Genomic DNA, 14,090 nt, shown 5'->3' with positions numbered 1-14,090 from the left:
ATTTCACCAATTCCTCTGCTGTGAAGGCAAAGCTATATGCAGCAGAGCCTCTGTGATAACAGTGGAAGTGCACCAGTCTGGAGCCTTTTCCCAGTTTACCTGCCAGTCCTTCACAGCCCTTGGCTTCTGGCTTTGTACCTGCGGCAAGACAGTAAAAGACAGACTTCCTTTATGCATACTGTTATTTCTAATACTGGTATTTGTTTTTATATGTATTATGGGCTATTGGCATTTATTCCTACATGTGGAAGCAAAATGTGTAGGAAGAAAAATAGTCGTGTGTTCTTCAATGAAGAGCGTCAGCTGTTGTGACGGAGGTCTTTGCGGTATCATACTTTCTTATTGTTACAAAACCATGCATAAAAAACTAATGTGATTTTACATTTTTGGTGTCCTTACATGGATGGTTATGATGATCACTTTCTAGTTCATAGGTCAGTCTTGTGTAGGAGCTATAGGAGAAGCATTATCTCTAGATGCAATTTTCTTTATCAAGGAAGATTATGGGCAAGAGGCAGTAGAAAGCACTAGTTGGTTGGTTGGTTTTCTTCTTATATTGTGTTCTATGCACTTGTGTTGGGCAAAAAGGCTGCAATTTGGAGAGAAGCTATGAGAGGCTGTCACAAACCTTACTATAGAGTTCACGGTGGATCTGAACCTAGTTATGTCCATTGACAAATAAAATTGTGCCTGTTGCTAGAATGATCACAAGAAACATGAGAAACAACCTTGATTATGTACAAATTGTCAGTCACATGAAATTCCTTCAGCACTTTACTGTAAACTACCATGAGCCTAATTCACAAAAGCAATCCTCCTTCAGTAAATCTAGTCTGGTGTTAATCATGAAAAATAGCAAAATACAAAGTATAAAAAGATACTGATTGTAGTTACTAATGCTTTGTTCAGATCTACGTGCAAACAAGTAGCTGCTCCTAGAAAATTGACTCATGGTGAACATTGCAGTTTTATTTTTTTCATCTTTGTTTTTCAATTGCATCCTTTAATGTTATTTTTATTATTGTGAAAAAATATTATTACTTACTCAAAATTGTTTTCACTATAATGTATTTTTTCCATTAAAAACACTAGAACATACATTCTGCTTGTGATGTAGTTTGTAATGTAACTTGGAAAATAGAGGAAGGATATTGAACTGTTCTCACACATTTCCCTTTCCCATTTTCCTACAACATACTGGAAACTTGTGTAACAATCCATCACTTTAGCTGACATTCAGGGAAATCTTCATCAAAATGTTCTGGTAAGGAAAGATGAAATATGTCTGTGAAATAAATGAAGCAGAAGTAAGGCAAAAACCTGATATCTAGAGAGAAAAGAAGTGAAAGTAAGAGACTTGTTCCTTTTGAGACCACCAGACCTCTTGATGCTAGAATTATACCTGTAGTAGAGATTTGTAAATATTCTGATTGCTTTCATTATTCAAGTTTAAGTATGCTACATACCAAGCAGTGAGCACCTATGTTTCACAGTGCAGACTCCATGAACATCTCAAATGCATCTTCTGTTTAGAAGGGTTCTGAATGTGCATTGTATTCTTAAGAGTTCAATCAAAGATCTTGCCTGTAAATCAAGAACAAAACCAACAAAGAAAACATAACTCATCTTCATACATCATACATCAGTGGATGTATGATATTGCCACAATAAATGTGGAAAAAGCCATTAAAATGGTTATGGAGTTAAATAAAGGCTCAGGATTAATGGACTATTTGCACTGGCTGTACATACAGTTTCAGCTACATTGACACCTACATCAAACATGGCAATTGGGCTTCAGAGGGTATTTGATTACAAAATACGTGAAACACCCCCCTCACCCCCCCAATTGAATACATTGTGCAAAATGATCAGGATCAGGATGTGCACAAAAATGGCACAGTCTGGAATTACTGATGAACGTTCATACGGTGTTGTTCTAGTGTGACCCATTTTGCAATCCTGGTGATACACTAGAGACAGGAAACATCTGATGTGAAGATTGTGCCTTAATTTTCTTGAAGAAACATACAGTCAACAGAAGGGCAGCTGATTACAGCCACAGAACCTCAGCCCTCTCTTGCAACAACTTGCTTGTCCATGGGGAAGTGAGTATTCCACTTCTTGCCCACAGATATCACATCCTAGCTACTACTCACACTCCTACTGGAGCACTGAATGTTAGTTACCAGCCTTCATCACATAATTTTTTTGTGTTCATTACTGTGCAGGACTTTTAATTCTCATGGGTCATTGGGATATTTCCTGCTGCAATTCACTCCCAAATTAAATTTATTTTATTTAATTGTGGATAAGGGCAGAAAATGTGATACAAGGAAACAAGGCAATATAAGAGGAATACAGTTGCCTAAATGAAAGTGTACAGTGTCGTTTAGGATGCCTTCCACAGTCCAACAGAACTGTACAGGTCTGGTAGTGCTGACATAGGACTTAGGGGGACTCTACTACAACCCCCCGCCCCCCCCCCCCCCCTCCCAGAACAGCCATGGAAAGTGCACAGTGCTTGAAGTGGCACTGCTCAGGTACCTAAGCCTCACACTCTCAGTCCTATCGATGTGCACTCCCTCATTCTGGAACCTTAAAACTTGTCAAGTTTTAATAGGTTTCACACTGAGAAGAGCTGAGGAATTTGGAGGACAGCAGAAACACGGCATTGCAGGTCAGAACAGGACAATCTTCAAAGCAAAACAGAAGAAAATACAAAGCCTGCTTGTTTCAAATGATAGATGACAATACAAACTAACATCTGGGATGGCTGGTGGAAGGAGCTGACCCCTTACTTTCAATACAAAATAAGAGACAGCAAAAGGGGCATGGCAATTAATGGCTGGTGAAATGCAAAAGGAAGTATGATACAGCCACAACAGCAGATTAGGGAACTTCTCTATTTAGCAGCATTCAGAAGAGGCTTAATGAGAAAAAGATGGCTAACAAAGGACAAAGAAAAGGGTCCTTTTTTTTTTTTTTTTTTTTTTTTCTGGGTAACTCTTGTGTCACTTCAGATACTCAATTAGCTTCTCACTGGGCATCCAATGGATGCCGGATCTGGCAGAAGTGAGAAGGTGTCCTGTTTGGCTGGGAGCAGGGGAAGAAGATTGTCTCAGCCCATCTCAGATAACCCCCCTAAAAATCTCCTGCAGAAATATCTAAATAATGTGAACATGAACATAACTCATACCTCCAGCCTTCCTTCATGCTGTCCTCACAGGAGGCAAAACTGAAGAAAAAACAATCCACAACCTGTTCAAGATGGAATAAAATCACCTCTTAACAACAGCACAGTTAAATGCAGTCGTCTTGGCTGGCTATATGTAACCCTATGAATTAGATAAGGGGACATTTACACTGTAAAAGCCTCTATTCAGTGCAAAAGAATGCAATAGTGGGTTTCTGACTGAGGCCAAAAAGCTAATGTGTAAAGCTTTTTGAATACGAAGAGTCCTGTGTTACAAATGTGATCTGCAAAATGCAGCTTACAAGTGTCTTAAATTCTTGAGGTATCCAAAAGATCATTCTACACAGCAGCAGTGCTACAGCATCAATAAGAGCCTGTCCTGAACTGGAAAACCATCAGGATGACTCAGCACTCATGTCATTGTATACTAGATGTGCTATCTCCTGGAGAAGAGAAAACCCTTTCAGGTAAATCCACTGGGGTTTGTCTCAAATAACGTTTTTTTTCTTTTTTCTTTTCTTTTTTCTTTTTTCTTTTTTCTTTTTTTTCCTTACCTCTCTGTTATATTTGTCAGAAACCTGACCTCAGTCTGTTACTGAAGGAACAAGAAGTCTTGCATGATTGAGCAGAAACGTCACTTTAGGCATGGCTACCACACAAACCCCTGATGAAGGTAGTCACATACCTGTAACAGTCCAAATAAACTGTTGCAAAATGAAAGGGCTGCAAGTATCTAGCAATGTCAATGCTTTGTCTCTACAGGAATTTGTCACTGAGTGGACTGTTTAGGGATTCGCTAAGCAGGAGTTTGAAGTATGCTGGGCATACTTCACTATCCTCTCATTCCTGGAAAGGAATGCTGCCACTCTGCCTATGCCTGCCCAGAGTCCTGGGCAGCATCTTCAGCTCAGTTTTCAGTCAAGCCACCATTTCCAATCTGTGTCTAAATATTACAATTGTTTTCACACAGCATCTCTAAGGCTTTGACATTTTCAACATCCAAGTTCTCCTCATTTTCTGTCTGGAGGACAAAAGGACCCTTTTCTTTATCCTTTGTAAGCCATCTTTTTTCTCATTAAGCCTCTTCTGAATGCTGCTAAATAGAGAAGTTCCCTAATCCTTAATCCTGCAATGTTGAGGTGTTTTCACTGGATAGAGAACAATGTGAACAGAGAGAAAGTGCTAAGAGAAGAGTATTTCTGTAGGCAAGTGGTTGGGCCACTTTTTTGAGAGAAAACCCTGGGCTCTGGTTCCTGTTCACTGGCCTGCCGATGCAGATGGATATTGAATATCAGGTGCAGATGAAGTCTTGGGCACTGAGACTAGGACAGCAAACTCCCATCCTTATCAGTGGCTGGAGTGGATTGTGAATTATTCATTCTTGGCTGCCTAGAAGCACAAGTTCATTAGTGCTTGAGGAAAGTCCTCCCATTCCCCAGCCCAGCCTAAAGTCTGCTGTACACTACCCAGGCAGCGTAGGCTTGGATGCCCTTGGGCAAAGATTCCAGTGTTTGCCACCTGGGTTGCTGCAAGTCAGTGAATAAATAGTATTTGGGACAAAGTGGAATCAGTGCAAAATGTCTCTGACAAGAATGGTGCAGCAATCTGCTGCTTTCTGGCACCCCTATCTTCTCCTCTGTTCATGATTCCCTAGCTTTCCCCTTTTGCAGGTTGGAATCTTTCATGACAATCGTTGTGATAGTATATTGCCTAAACCTCACCTTCAAAAAAGACACGGTGTTATGATTGGGCAGATTTCTCAGAACACTACATATGACGGTCAGTAGTGGGATAAGGACAGTCAGATCTAGGCAGGGAAAACAACACGTCTGGAGGGAAGCCAACAACACTCAGCTGAGTCAAATGTCCTTCATCCTTCCTCAAACATGGGGCTATTTCCTTCTGGGGGTGATGAATTTAGTAGCATCCCTTCTACCTCACCTTTTTACAGCCAGAGTAGTTTCACCCTGATAATTGCAACTTATATAGTTCAGTAGTTGCAGACTTTTCCTGGGACTTGTAGAGATGTAAATAAGCACTCTTGGTTGAAACAATTTATCTCCAGAAAAGGAAGAAAATTCAGAATTTTAGAGACACGCTAAAGTTGCTGTGGCATAAGAAGTTAGTGCATAAAAAAATGGGCCTATAGCTATTGGTGTCTGTCTCTGCAAATGCTCACAGCCAATTCCTCACATCAGATCCTGCATAAGAAGCTTAAGATCTGACACATAATATTACAGCCAAGGCTGGCTGAATTTCTGTATGAGGATAATTGTTCTGCCTTACCTCACAGATGGCAACTTGATAATCTACAGTCTAGGCCCTGACCCAGGACCTCTTAAAGCACTCTGCAAAGCCTACCTTTTTGATAAATCTCTAGACTTTGAATGACTGTGTGTTCATAACAACTTGTGACCGGCTTGTCTCATAAGTTAAGGAGCATTTTTATTCTGAACATAAACATGAATGTAATGTAATTCAATGAACTTCATTGAAATCCTTCTGGATTTACTTTGGTATAGTTGACAGCAGAATTTGGCTCTATATGTGTTGGCATGTGCTCTATGGGACATTGTGAGAAAAAACAACAAAGTTATCCTTCTTAGACCATGTTTCAGCTTGCCGGTGGATCTGAGCTTTAAACAGTACACTCTAGTCTAATGCCAGCAATTTTACTTACCTTCAGATCTCCCCATTGTAAACTGCCAAAGCTTGAAGACTGTAGGTGTAAAATACAGTTAAGGAGTTTTACACTCTGAGACTTGCCAAGCAAAGTAAGGTCCATGTCTATCCTGTATTAATGACTTATATTGTAGCATGTCTGGAAAACTAAGGCTCTAATTAACAGAAAATTTAAAATGCTGTGTAGAATAGCTAGAAGTACTAGTAGAAGTGCTACTTTCTAAAATACAAGTTTTGAAAATGTTTTCATTTACTCTTACTAAAAAAACTGAATGTGTGCTGTGAAGGAAGTTTTGATGCCTTTTGGTTATCCAGAGAACAGGTATATGCACAAGCAAGATTTTACATGATGTAACTGTTCATTTAGACAACTTACTTAAACTTAGCCTTCATGAGTAAGACGTTTGCACTGCTTGTCATCTGAAGGCTAACCACATAATGGGCTGTATCAATAGGAGCATAGTCAAAGCAATCGATTATACTCCTTTAGTCAACACTCATTATATCATATCTGGAAAAGGTCGTCCAGTTATGGGCCTCCAAAAAAGAAAAACTCAGATAACCTGCAGTGAGTTCAGCAGAGAGACAGAGATAATTTGGATCTGGAGCATTTGCCCTTTGTGGAGAAGCTGCGGGAACTGGATTGGATCAGTCTGGAAAAGAGACAGATTTTAATAGCAGCCTTCCAATACCTTCAAGGAGGTTACTGTGAAAACAGAGCAAGGCTGAGAATAAGGAACAATGATAATAAATTGAAAGGGGAGATTCCAAATAGATATTAGGAAAATTTGTCTCTGCAGGGTTCGTTCATCATTGGAACTGGCAAACTAGAGAGGTTTTGGAATGGAGCAACCTGGTTCAAATTCAGTGTTGACCTTCCTTTGAGCAGAGGTCTCTCCCAGCCTGAATGATTCTGTGATTTTGTGACCTTACTGAGCTATTTGCATATGTGAAGGTGAATATAGCAAGCTACCAAAACAAACTAGTAGTTTATTTTGCCTGAATGTAAATACTAATACATAAAAAAATTAAAACAATAACAAATGACTGGGCATCATCTTGACTTAGGTTCTCTGCTCTGTAGCTATTGAGTTTTTCATGAAGTCACTAATATCAAGCCAAATTAAATGAGAGTAGAGTTAGGCTATTAAGTTGCTTGTGATGTACTAAGAAAAGTAAAAAGATGTATGAACTTAAATTTTTCCTGTCAACTGAAGCAAAAGCATTTAAAATAAACAAACAAAAACCACAAAACAAATGCACAAGAAGGAGGAGAACAACAACAAAAAACAACATGAAAAGTGAAGGGTCAAATTGTCCTTATTTTTCTTGATGTTCCAATATATTATGGACATGTTAAATTAGTGTTTTCCTCCTCTATCCCTTGGGTCACATTCTGACTTCACAAGTTGTGTCTACTCCATAGCTGCAATATGAATTTCAGGATGCTTGATGACTCTGAGTCTTCTGGGACAACAGTATGCATTTCACCTCAGCTAAAATTTAGGTAATGCCTGAGTCTAGAACAGACTCCAAGTGTTCTGCAAGGCAAAACCATACTTTGCTTTTCTTCTTCAGGTTATTGTTACAAAGGCTGATGGGATACCTGAAAGTTTTGGGATTGCCAGGGTTGCAATTCAGTGTGTTTTTGAGGGTTTTCCTCTATTCTCTCTGGAGTGTAAGCATGGACTACCTTGAGCAAGGTAAGCATCATACACAGGCATTGATTTTGGTCTCTTCACAGAGTAATGTAGGTGCAGCGGTTTAAAGAGCAGTCTATATTCAATATTCTGGTGACAAAGTCTTCCATCTTGTAGTATTACTATGTGATGGGCCAGTTGTATATGCACATTGAATTCACATTTGCATTCACATTTAATTGGCCAAAACAGTCTGATACGATTTTAAAGTTGGAGTTGGCTTATTGCAGATCCAACTGCCATTATTCTTATTGGCCTGACTATAGAGCAGCACAGAGCAATCAGACCAAGAATTAAAGATTGATCCTGATTTCTCTGGTTGTGAACAAGATTTCTACATGAATGCCACTGCTAATTGTGAGGGGAAAAATAGCTATGGCTCACTGGTGATCCTGTTAAGGACAGCAGCAGATAAAAGGATGTAATATAAGTTAACAAATTTCTAAGAGGGATCCTTCATTTTATTTGGTTTCTGCTGCAATTATTTTAAAACTGGTGAGATAAAAAGACACATTAATCTACTTTCTTTCAGTGTTTTCAAACATACTGCAACATAAAATCCCTGGTGAAATTATTAAGATTATTTATTTTGCAGTCTCAGTGCTTTTACGTCTGAATGGCACACAGCCAGCAGTCTACTCAGAACAGCATTTAGTGCACACAAGCAAGAAAACAAATTAGTTAGCAAAATTGTTTTTAAAGTAACTTGCTAGAATGCTTTGCTTTGTTTGTTAAGTATTCTTACCAAAGGTAAAATCACTCATGAGTAGAAGTAGCAAATACTTAAAAAAAATTAATAAAAAAATCTGTTTTATGTTTGGTTATGTAAATTCTTGATAGGAAGGGTTTTTTGTTAGCTACTCTCCACTGTCATCTTGTAATCTAAAGATGCAGAAAAGAAGTGAGGGAAACTAATTTTAAAACAGTCATTTTAGTGAAGCACAGGATCAAAACACAAACAAACTGTTTCTGTTGCCCAAAATAAGATTGGCTATAGCCAACAGTTAGCTGACTTGCAGATTGTAAACGTGGTTAGCCAGGCTTTTACTTTGTAGGTCTTTAGGAGTCTTATTTTGCCACTCTTGCACAAACTGAACTGTACCTTACTCCTCAAGGCACGCCTTTGATTCTAGTTGCTCTATCTAGACTCAGGATGACTAAAACATCCAGTCTGGTTTTATGTGTTGTATTTCATGTTTTAAGGATAGCTGTAGTCTTGATTATGATTGCCAAGACTTTGTAGCAAGTAAATTCAGTAACCAAAAAACAGAAGATAAACCACAGATACAACCACAACAATTTCTTAATTAACAGCAACCAGCCTCAGGTTGTCTTTTTAAACTGAAAGGTGCCCTCTTTCCTCCCATTTTTACCATTTTGTCTGCTTTAATTCATGCTCTGGTTAAAATATGGTGTATGGACACAAACACACAGATCAGACTCATCATTAGTGCTTGTAATTTAATCACAGTGCAGAGTGTGATTCTACAGGCCTTGTGTTGCGAATCCATGTACCTGGGCTATAATATAGTAAGATTGACTTTATTACTTTGGCTTCATCTATCAGGGCTTATGGGATGTACTGTATTGTTTCTCAGAGATTTCCAATATTATAAAACTTTGAGGGCTGATTCTAAAGAAGTCTAATGTTATAAAACTCGGAGATCTACTCGCTGTGTAATAGCTATATCACCTCCTCTAAAGAGGAGTCACAACAGCCAGCAACTTAAGTGGGAACAGCTTATTGTAGTCAATAGGAGATACAGAAGAAAATAATAGATCTTCACTCATTTGAATCATAGAGGAATTTACATGGAAATTTCCATCTGAAGGTCAATTATCCCAATATGCTCCGCAAAGCAGAATAACTTGTTATAGCAGATTGTCCAGGGCCATATACAATTGAACTTTGAATGTGCCCAGGAATGGATATTCCACAACCTCTCTGAACAACCTGTTTCAGTGGTTTATTGCCTTGACTGTGAAGACTTTTCTCCTTGTATCTACACGGAATTTTCCATGCTGCAACTTGTGTTCATTGCATCTCATTTTTTCCACTGCATACATCTCTGAGAAAAGTTTGGCTCCATCTTCTTTATAACACGCTCTCCCCTGCAAGTTGAAGATAACTTAGATTCACCTTAGTCTGCTCTTCTTCAGGCTGAATACAAGTTCTCTCTGCTTCTCTTTGTATTTCCCAGACCCCCTTATATTCTTGGTGACCTTCTGCTGGACATACTTTAGTAAATATAACAGAGATAAAAACTGGAAATAGTACTCCAAATACAATTTCACAAGTGCCACATGTACTATTTCCCCCAAATGTTACACACTTTTTCTACTATAGTCTAGAATACTGTTGGTCTGCTGGGAACAGGTCTGACTCCTGTACTGCATGCTATCCGTGATGTCTTGTGGTTTGGCCAGGTTTCCACCAACTTTGTAATCTACTCATTCAGTTTATATCTCTACAAATTGTCTTTAGGGGAAATACAGAAGACTGACTGTCTATAAAGCCTTGCTAAAATTGTCCACCCCACATAAATAGAAAGCAGAGCTCAGTAAGGGGTTCCCCATTCAGCTGAGTATTTGCTCCCTCTTGCCATGCCTTCCTGTTTTCTTGCAAAATGGCATGAATTACTCCTGTGTTTTCAGGAGGTTGTTCTTGAAAGCCAGCCAGCTTTTCTAGGCCCCTTGCTCTTCAGGACAGCTTTACCTTTCCTAACATTAAAATCAGTTCTCATGGAGTTTAGGGGTCATTATTCTGCTACTTCTCATTTTCATCAGCTAATGCAACCATAGACCTTCACATCAATTCTTTTTTTTTTTTTTTTTTTTCTTTTTTTTTTTTTTTTCTGAGCAATGGTTCCCCCTAGCTGTTTTGTCCAACATCAACACCATAAAATTTTCCTTGACATTGCAAGTATCTCTTAAATTGCTTGTGCCTCTTAAAGTTGCCTTTCCAAAAAATATCGTGGTGCATATATTTCCCTGTGGAAACCAGGGCCTGCCATCATGAGGCTTCTTCTCATTTTCTATAGAAGCCTTTATAGAATTCCTTTCATGTACTGGTAGATCTGTAGCAGGCACCAACCACAGTGACCTATTTGTTGGCCTTCCTCCTTTTAATGGTATGTAAGTGACTAAACATCAGGGAAACATTCATGTTGGATTGGTACTCATAGCCTGAAATAGTCTCCTGGATTAAGATGCTTGCAGGCATGTCTCCAAACAGTGCTAACCTATTTTAGTGGGTTTACACCTGGAACTGATTCATTGCACACCACATATGGATGTTCACATCCCCACATAAAGACATATCCTTGATCATATGCCCTTGAGTTACAGCAGTCTCTAAAGGTCCGTGCAGAAACAAGTTCAGCTTTTTTTCTCTCTCCACAAACACTTTATCAGCTACAGTGTTTTAAAAATCACAGGTTCCTGTATTTGCAGGCAGTATTAGTATAGCTATATAGTCCAAGAATTTAAACAAGGCAATATTAGTAGGTAATGATAATATCCCTTAGATAAACTGATATAACTAGAAAGATTAGGCACACAAATCACTCTTCTGATGTAAACAGAAGCAGCAGACTTCAAAGCTAAATATGAGTTGAGCAGAGGATTTAACTAAATACCTATCAGTGACACAATCTGTTGAGAGACAGGTAGTGCTAAAAAGTAACTGCCTACCTCTTTTTTTTCCTCTTCTCCACATAACAATCCACTTATTTTCCAGAATAAGATTCTGGGGAAAGTAAAATACACACTTTTATTATTAAAAGTTGATGAACTTTAATTGTCTAATTGTTTCATATTACAGATCTGAGGAGGAGGAGGAGAAAACCATATAATGAACACAGTAGATAATAATGCAAGTCAAAGATATTCCAGAAATAGTACAGAAGTCAGAAATTCTCCTTCAAAGCCCAGAAAATATAAAACAGAGCACAGCATTCTTAGACTTTCTTGGTAAACTAAACACACATAGAGAACAGACTACAAACACTGCTGACTTCCCCGTTGTTTATAGCAACTCTGGGATCAGTTGTGCAGGGCTTTTTTTAACTAGAAATGAGACTGTGTGAGGTAACCTTTTTACAGTGGATGCCATATCTATTCCATTGGATGGTTAAAATTGTCTTCTGTTGACTGGGAGCATTTCGAGGAAAACTCTAAACAGCTTAGTAACTTTACTGTTCTGCTTAACTAAAGAGAAAAGTTAAGATATGCGGACTGTTGATGAAGAAATCAGCATCTCTGCCGTTACCTAATGACAACCATTTGGCAGTCGTTTGAAAGAGAAAAACAGGTAAAGGGATGGTGAATAGTACACTTGTCATTAATTTGTCAAGTCAACATATTAATGTGATTTGGGTCAAGCTAGTGGTTGTGCAGCCAAGTATTCATGGCTTCACTAAACACTGAGAATTGTACAAGAAGTTGGGGAAGCCTGTAAGAAAGTTTAGTTTGGCAAAGAAATGAAGAACCAAATAAAGGAGAACTCCAGGGGGAGACCTTCTCCATCAGCTTATATGACAGCAAGAGTGAGCATGGGAATTAGGCTATGGCAAGTCAGGAAATCGGTGAGGGGCAATAGTTAGCCCCAGTAGGAGAGCTTTGAGGCAGGAAACAGGAAAGACTGGGAGTCTGTTGACCTGTTTTCAGAGTTCTTCTTTTATGAGCTCATAGGCCAATATCCTCATAGGTCTGCTAGCAGCAAAAGACATAAGTGTTTGTTTCTCAGGTCAGGGGCTCTAGTTTCTTTCATGTTTGGTTCAACATTTTTTATCAGCCTTAATAAAAGTTTCATTCATATGATATGAAGAGAGCTAGCTCTCTCTGAGTTTCCCATGCAATCAGAAAGATATAACTCTATGTTTATATTAAGGACAGAGAGGCACACCGCTACATGTCATGTCCAACTGGCTGCTCAGTCCATTACTTTTCCAGTAAAATTGACAGGATTAAACCTAAACAAGAAAAGGAATGACAACAAAAGACAGTGGGTGTTCTGCAGCACTGGCATCAGTGAATTCAGTAATGACCATCAGAGTTCTCTACAGGCATTTCACAGGTACAATGTGTAAAATTTCTTCTCTTCATGATTAAATAATAGGGATTAGCTGGTAATGGAATAGAGTTGTGTTCCACTGGCTTGCTCCTGGGAGTTTCTATAAATCCTATTCATTTAAGTTATCAGAAAGATTGTACTAGGCACTGAGATCTCACATCCCACCCTCAAACTTGTCCCCTGCCATAACAGTGAAAAAGCAAGTCTTTTGCTTGCTGAAAACAGAATCCTGGTACTATATACTGACAAGTGTCATGATTTTAATATTGTTACCATTGTCTGAGTCATTTACTCTGAATGGAGTTATGTACTGTACTTCCCCTTTCCTGCTAGCCATCAGGTACACTAAGGTCATTAAAGAGCTAGTTTATGTAGAAGGTTCCTAAATCATGATCTGCTTGCATAGACACAACTGAATGCAGTAATATACATTGCAAGTGGACTCTACAACACTCTGTTTAATGCTGTGTGAAATACATATACATCTACTCCTACATCTTTTCAACTATGGCAAAACTACAAACAAGAAATGTGTGTCTGAGAAAGTGTGTCTGAAAATGTACAATATGCCTGCAGAACTTGTGCTAATCACACTGAAGTAGAATATTCCTATCACGGTTTCAACTCCAAACTGAAAAGTTTTATTCCCCTTTTCTTTAAAAGAAACAGTCGAAGTTTAGATAATGATGGTGCAACAGACTTCATTAATGGATAGTTTAGAATGCATTTCTGTCTGTCTGATGTAGAAAATACAGATCACAAGCATCTTTTCTTCCCTTCACTAAAAAGTGCTTTTTTCTGTCATAGGTCCTCACCAACATAAACTGTTAGAAGTGTCTTCCAAAGAGTAGAAAAACAGATGAAGTAATATGTCTGCTGCTCTGGTGCAGCAGTAAGTATCTGTCATTTCGTTGTGGCTGAAAAGGCACATATATCTTGAAGCTGGGGGATATCTTCATCATAAATATGCCTGTAGGCAATTACTTGAGGGAAAATGCTGATTTTTTTAGAACAGCAAAGAAACTAGCTTTAAAAGACATCCCCAGGCATGTCCCTTTTAATTTGACCTTGTTTCTCAGGATTCCTACAAGACTGGAATTTTTTGCCTGCATCCTTAGTATTTGTGGAGCTGGCTGTAAACACAAGAGACAATGCCATATTCCTGGTGCTATTTCTTTTATCTATTTTTATTGTAGCTGGTAAAAAAAAAAAAAAAAAAAAAAAGTTATTATAAAATGTTTTCCCATAAGAGGCAAAATGTCAATCCATACAGAAGGTGTTTCATTAAGGTGAGGAACTGGAGATTACAACTTGTTTGGATGCTATGTTTGGATGTTCTGTGCCTACACAAACAGCAAAATACCTTGTCAGCTGTACCAGTATGTGCTAGTCTTATTAAGCCAGCTGATGCACAAAGAATAAAATCTAGTCTTTTTGT

General features: G+C 38.5%; 1 long non-coding RNA gene across 1 annotated transcript in view; it reads left to right on the top strand.

The window, feature by feature from the left end:
• LOC118168198 overlaps window positions 1-13,548 on the top strand; it is a 145,802-nt gene extending 132,254 nt beyond the window's left edge. The window contains exon 4 of the long non-coding RNA XR_004751414.1: window positions 13,460-13,548. This is a non-coding gene — a long non-coding RNA (uncharacterized LOC118168198). The remainder of the gene's footprint in view (window positions 1-13,459) is intronic.
• The last annotated feature ends 542 nt before the right edge of the window (window positions 13,549-14,090 follow it).

Source organism: Oxyura jamaicensis, chromosome 5 (assembly GCF_011077185.1).
Source record: "Oxyura jamaicensis isolate SHBP4307 breed ruddy duck chromosome 5, BPBGC_Ojam_1.0, whole genome shotgun sequence".
Taxonomy (NCBI): Eukaryota; Metazoa; Chordata; class Aves; order Anseriformes; family Anatidae; genus Oxyura; species Oxyura jamaicensis.
Note: the sequence above shows the minus strand (reverse complement) of the source record. Positions and strands in the feature narration are given on the sequence as shown.